The following is a 5,768-nucleotide window of genomic DNA, read 5'->3' as shown; positions in this document are numbered from 1 at the left end:
GTTGTAATAGTGTAAAGTTGATGTTTATTGTTGAGTGAAGTGGGTAATGAACGAATATTAAATATGTGTACCACATCTACGTGCAATACAACCGTATCGGGGTATAAATTGTATTCTGGGGTTGTAACAAGGTGGAAAGGGGAGGGGGGTAGAGGTTACAAGTGCGAGGGAAGGTACATCACTGGATTGTGGTCATGCACTTCCCTCCATCATAAGTCTGCAAAATGAAGAGTAAGCAAGCAATTCCCCATTCTCTGTATCACCCTATATTTCAAAATGCACCTACTTTCATTCATCTTATGAATTACTGGCTATACAATATGTAGGCAGGCCCGAAGGTGTTTATTTTCCACAAAGTACACTAACACTATATGGGAAACATATGAATTACTGATAATACTAACACAAGAAATGCATACTGACAAAATTTACATAAAACAATGCAAGAGGGAAATTAATTCTTTGCCATCCAGTACAGCAGCTGTATCGTTCTTGTGGGAGAGGCAACTTCCACTATTGCACATTCTGCTCACTTTTAGGTTTATAAACAAACTGTGCCTCCCCAATGTTTCCTGTCCAGTTCTCTTATGTGAGTAGGAAAACTAACTTCTCTGAGCTGATGTTTATATACTGGAGTTATTTTCAGTTTAGTGAGTGAGTATTTACTGCAGTTGTTAAAAGAGCTGTCATGTAAAAAAGCTTGACAGCTGGAACTGTCAAATATCTACCACACTACAGAGCCTGTCCCAAGTGGAACATGCCATCAGTACATATTTGACAATGTCAATTGCTTTCACTATCAATGGCTCAAATACTTTTCGCAGCTTGAGGGTATTAAAGGTATAACCCCAGGCCCAGCTCATCAATCTGCTGAAGAGGCCCAGAGGCTTACACTGGCTCTCTGTAACAGCAGTCACCCAGGTTTATAGAACTACACATACTTCAACACTAAGCAAGAAATGCATTACAGCAATTTCTGTTCAAAATTTAAACATGACCAGTCCTATTCCATCCCATTGCATAAGATATGCTGTGTATACCTATGTAGTAAACGATCCACTCAGTGCAGTGCACTTTGTAAATGGCAGCAGCTCCTGAATGGAAGAAATTTACAGTCGGGAGTGCTCCAGGTCAGTGTGATAGGACAACTATTATTTATTATATAGAATAATCCTGTAGGAGGATACAAGATAGCTTAGACAAAATTTATGGTCCAAGTGATGATGGTGGCTAGCTCTAAATGTAGAATAATGTAAGTTAATGTGGATGAGTAGGAAAAACAAGTCCGTAATGTAGGGATACGACATTAGTAGTGTCCTAGCCTACTTGACACAGTCACATTGTCTGAATACCTGGGCATAATGTTGCAAAGCAGTACGAAATGGAATGACCAAGTGGGGATTGTCGTAGGGAAGGCGAATGATAAACTTCGATTTATTGGTGAAATTTTGAGAAAGTGCGGTTCATCTGTAAAGGAGACAATGTATAGCACACTAGTGCAATATATTCTTGAGTAAATTGGGATTTGTACCAGGTTGGATTAAAGGAAGATATCAAAGCAATTCATAGGCAAGCTGCTAGATTTGTTACTGGTAGGTTCAAACAACACGCAAGTATTATGGAGGCGCTTCAGGAACACAAATGGGAACCCCTGGATGGAAGGCAAAATTCTTTTCGAGAAACACTATTGAGAAAATTTGGAGAACCAGCAGTTGAAGCTAACTGCATAACATTTCTTCCGCTGACATACATTTCGCATAAAATAATGGTGGTCACCACCATGTGACTACAACACAGATACACAACTTTACAGTATGCTATCAATGACAGATAGCGGAAAGATGGCACATTCACCAAACCCTTTACCACCAGCACAAGATAAATCACTGCCAACATCATACAAACAAATTCAGCCCTTTTCATGAACTGCTTATAGTAATGTATTTTACATGGAATATCACTCAACAATTAAAAATAAGTATTTGCTTAACTGAAAATAACTTCACTACAGGCCTATAAACATGAGATCAGTGGAGTTATTTTGTCTACTTACATCGGATAAGTGGACCAGAAATGCTGGGTAGATATAATCTGTCTGTAATCTGAAAAGCAACCAGCACTTGTGGTGGAGGAAGGTAGGATTTTCCTGGAAGAATGCTACAACTGCTGTACAGGATGACTTAGAACCTATTTCCCCTGTAGCAGGGCAGAACAGTGTGCAGAGTTTTTTCACAGAATCTGTCCACATGCTTTCCTTGCATCTGTTTCATTAGCAACTCATTTCTGTGTTCAATGAAGTGTTAGCACAATTTGTAGAAAATAATTGGGGGATAAATAAAAGTATAGAGGAAATACAACTTCTGTTTATGAGAAACAATGATATTCTATATTTCTGTTACATAAAGTCAACTGTTCTCAAGGTACAGAGTAAATCTTTAACAGCATTACAATACCAAGCAAAACCTGTCATATTTTCATGATAATGGTACTATCTAAAGCAGTTACCCATATACATGCATATAGGTTTTTGTAACAGTTGCATGGAAATGTCTGTCAAAACATGTTACAGATTTTTCCAAATTTGAAATCAGACGTTCATTTTAATTAACACTTCATACTGTAGACAGACCACACTGCTATCAAAAGTGACTCACTCTGAAGAAAGAGCCAGTTACTAGTACTGGCAATGTTCCGGAAATGGTAAGTTTTCTATTTGCATACTATAACATCTGATAGTTTACAGATTTGGAGACAGACAGGCGATGCACGTAAAACGAGAAAAAGACAACTTTAAGTTAACTACACAATACAGTTAAGATGCTGCCGTTGTAGTCTTCAGTTCGAACACTCATTTGATGCAGCTCTCCATGCTACTCTGTCCTGTGCAATCCTCTTCATCTGCAAATAACTACTGCAAGCTACAGTCTTCCAAATTTCCTTAATGTGTTCAGCTCTTGGTCACAGTCTATGATTTTTACCCCAGACACTTTCCTCCAGTACTCAAATGACAATCCCTTGATGTCTCAGAATGTTTCATATCAACTGATCTCTTCTTTTAGACAATGTGCCACATATTTCTTGTCTCCCCAGTTCTATTCAGTATCTCCTCATTAGTTACTTGATCCACCTATCTAATCTTCAGCATATGTCTGTAGCACCAAATTTTGAAAGCTTCTTTTCTCTTCTTGTATAAATGGTTTATTTTCCATGTTTCACTTCCATACAAACACTTTTTTAAAAGATTTCCTAACACTCAAATCTATATTCGGTATCAACAAAGTTCTCTTCTTCATAAATGCTGTTCTCGCAAATTGCAAATGCCATTGCCAATGCCAGTCTACATTTTATATCTTGTGTAGTTCGACCATCATCAGTTACTTTTCTGCCCAATTAGTTGAACTCACCTCATAAGAACTCATTTCTTAATCCAGTTCCGTCAGTGTCAACTGATTTAATTCGTCCACATTCCATTATCCTTGTTTTGCTTTTGTTGGTATTCATACATATCATAAATTGGTATTCTTTGATTTGAGGAACTACAATATGTCTAATCAAATAAAGACACAGTAATACCATTCAACTTGAAAATGTTGAAGGTTATAGAGTATAATAAAACTGTCAACTGTTCATAAAAGTTACATATTGGACCCCCTTGCATTTTTAAGTGTGGTGCAGATGTAACCAGTAGGCTTCATTACTGGTCAGTTTGTTACCACAACCATGTTCTCCACTTCCACGTTCGTTGGCTTCGCCAACTCAAAACCAAATTGCCACCATCCAACCTAACGTAGACCTCGAGCTATGCTATAGATCAGTCTGTCACCACAACCAAGTGTGTGTGTGTGTGTGTGTGTGTGTGTGTGTGTAACAAAACTGTTTGCCATTACATATTTCATAAGAAAGGTGAATACAACGAAACCTTTCCTCATTGGAAGTTCTTTCTACAAGTCAAACAGTTTCCCTTTAATGCAACAAATTGGAAACAAAATGTTAGTCACAAAATATGTTGCAGCAGGTAGCATAAGATAAAGAAAAATGTTCTTATGAACTGCGTTACTGTATTTAATGATGTTGGTGAAATGATGAACTATCGAATGATAAAGTATCTCGTGTTCAACATCAGAAATCTTGCAAAACTGACACGGCAAATATCCTGAAGCTGTTCCATATTACACATGCTTCGTGTTAAGCAGTTACATATATATGCATAATTCCACTTCCTATAACTGGTAAAAGCAACAACACCACGATTATTGTAATTTTTGGCTGACACTATAACCATCCAATTAGAGTTCGCGTGTTTTTGGTATAATCCTATTTAATGTTACTGTTATTTACTGTCGACACGTCATTAGACCAACAACGTTCACTACATACATGGTACTTCGTGTTTCAACTAAACGTATTTCGTATTGTTAATGGCCCAATGAATTATTTTACGAAAGAATTGTCGACTATATACTATGCACAAGAGTTTTTAAGTGTCAAAACTGCCAATGGACACGTTTCACTAAAGCAACAAAGTAGCCGTTGACATGACGTCTAATTAGGGCAACACAAAGTGCTTAATACATTTTTCACATGACAAGGCTTCTCTACTCAACGGAAACCTTGCTGAGTTTTCTGCTGTTTCTAGTAATCTAGTGTTCCACTAAATTTGTGCAAAACACTGACAGTACTAAAATATAGTGAGAAACCAGAGGCGTCGTATCGAGTATCGGTAATTTAAATCAGGTAGCGTAAACAGTAGGACGTAACCTTCATTTCTTGTAACAAACGTTCACGCACACACTGCGGATAACGACTACGGATTTAAATTAAAATCTCTTTTGTCTTCTTTCATATAAATCACGCTTCTTTTTGTACCTTCTGTATCCACAATTCCACATCCACTTTGTCGAAGCCCGAAGGCAACGATTGTCATTTGTTTACTTGTTTTTCGTGTCTGTGGAGTGAAACTTCGGAGTCCCCATCTAGCAGCAAATCCAAAAACTAATAAAATCACGAAGCACTCAATAGAATTACCAAATAAAGCTTTTCTCCCTAGAAGCAGGGATAGTTTCCGTTCTTAGCATTGTTTTTTAGTATGAAATCGACAATTTAACTGATATCAGTTTGTTAAAAAAAAACGAGTAACAAACAGAAATTAGTGTGAATACTTATTCAAAGACTAGAGAAAAATACATCAAAAAATAAAAAAGGTATAAAATTTAGTTTAAATTATGCGGTTTGGTGGTAAAAGCAAACAAGGTCAACTCACTATACAAACTGTATCTATGAAACAAACATTTACAGAGTAAGAAACGCCAAACAATTTATGTGCTCGTACATACTTTGATACCATACTTGTGTGTTATATACAATGTGGTTCCCATTACAATTTCGTGTTGTATGAAAGGAGAGACGGTTAGCACTCCCCTTGACAAGGATGGAACACATATAAGGTTGAGGCACCGCTGAGTTATCAGCGCTTGACCCATTTTTTTTACATTATAGTAGCATAAAACACTTAAATAAATGTCAATTTAAGCTTGAATATTTCACAGCTCATATAGGTTGGGCACATCATTTAGTTCACATTATAGGCCTATTACATGATTTCCTACACATTATAGTAGGCCTTTCTTTCAAGCCAAGATTCGATCAACATTTTAAATTTATTGTGTGACATTTTCTTTACACTTTGTGGTACTTTGTCCAGTAACGCCTTCCCAATACGTGCATTTTTTTTTTTTTTTTTTTTTTTTTTAGTTCTGGAGACATTGCTC

At 36.9% G+C, this 5,768-nt stretch overlaps 1 non-coding gene across 1 annotated transcript; it reads left to right on the top strand.

Moving 5' to 3' along the window:
* The first annotated feature begins 5,384 nt into the window (after nt 1-5,384).
* Nucleotides 5,385-5,487, top strand: LOC126163367 (U6atac minor spliceosomal RNA). Its single transcript, XR_007535247.1, has one exon. It is a non-coding gene; the product is annotated as a U6atac minor spliceosomal RNA (small nuclear RNA).
* The last annotated feature ends 281 nt before the right edge of the window (nt 5,488-5,768 follow it).

This window comes from Schistocerca cancellata, chromosome 2, assembly GCF_023864275.1.
Source record: "Schistocerca cancellata isolate TAMUIC-IGC-003103 chromosome 2, iqSchCanc2.1, whole genome shotgun sequence".
Classification (NCBI taxonomy): domain Eukaryota; kingdom Metazoa; phylum Arthropoda; class Insecta; order Orthoptera; family Acrididae; genus Schistocerca; species Schistocerca cancellata.
Note: the sequence above shows the minus strand (reverse complement) of the source record. Positions and strands in the feature narration are given on the sequence as shown.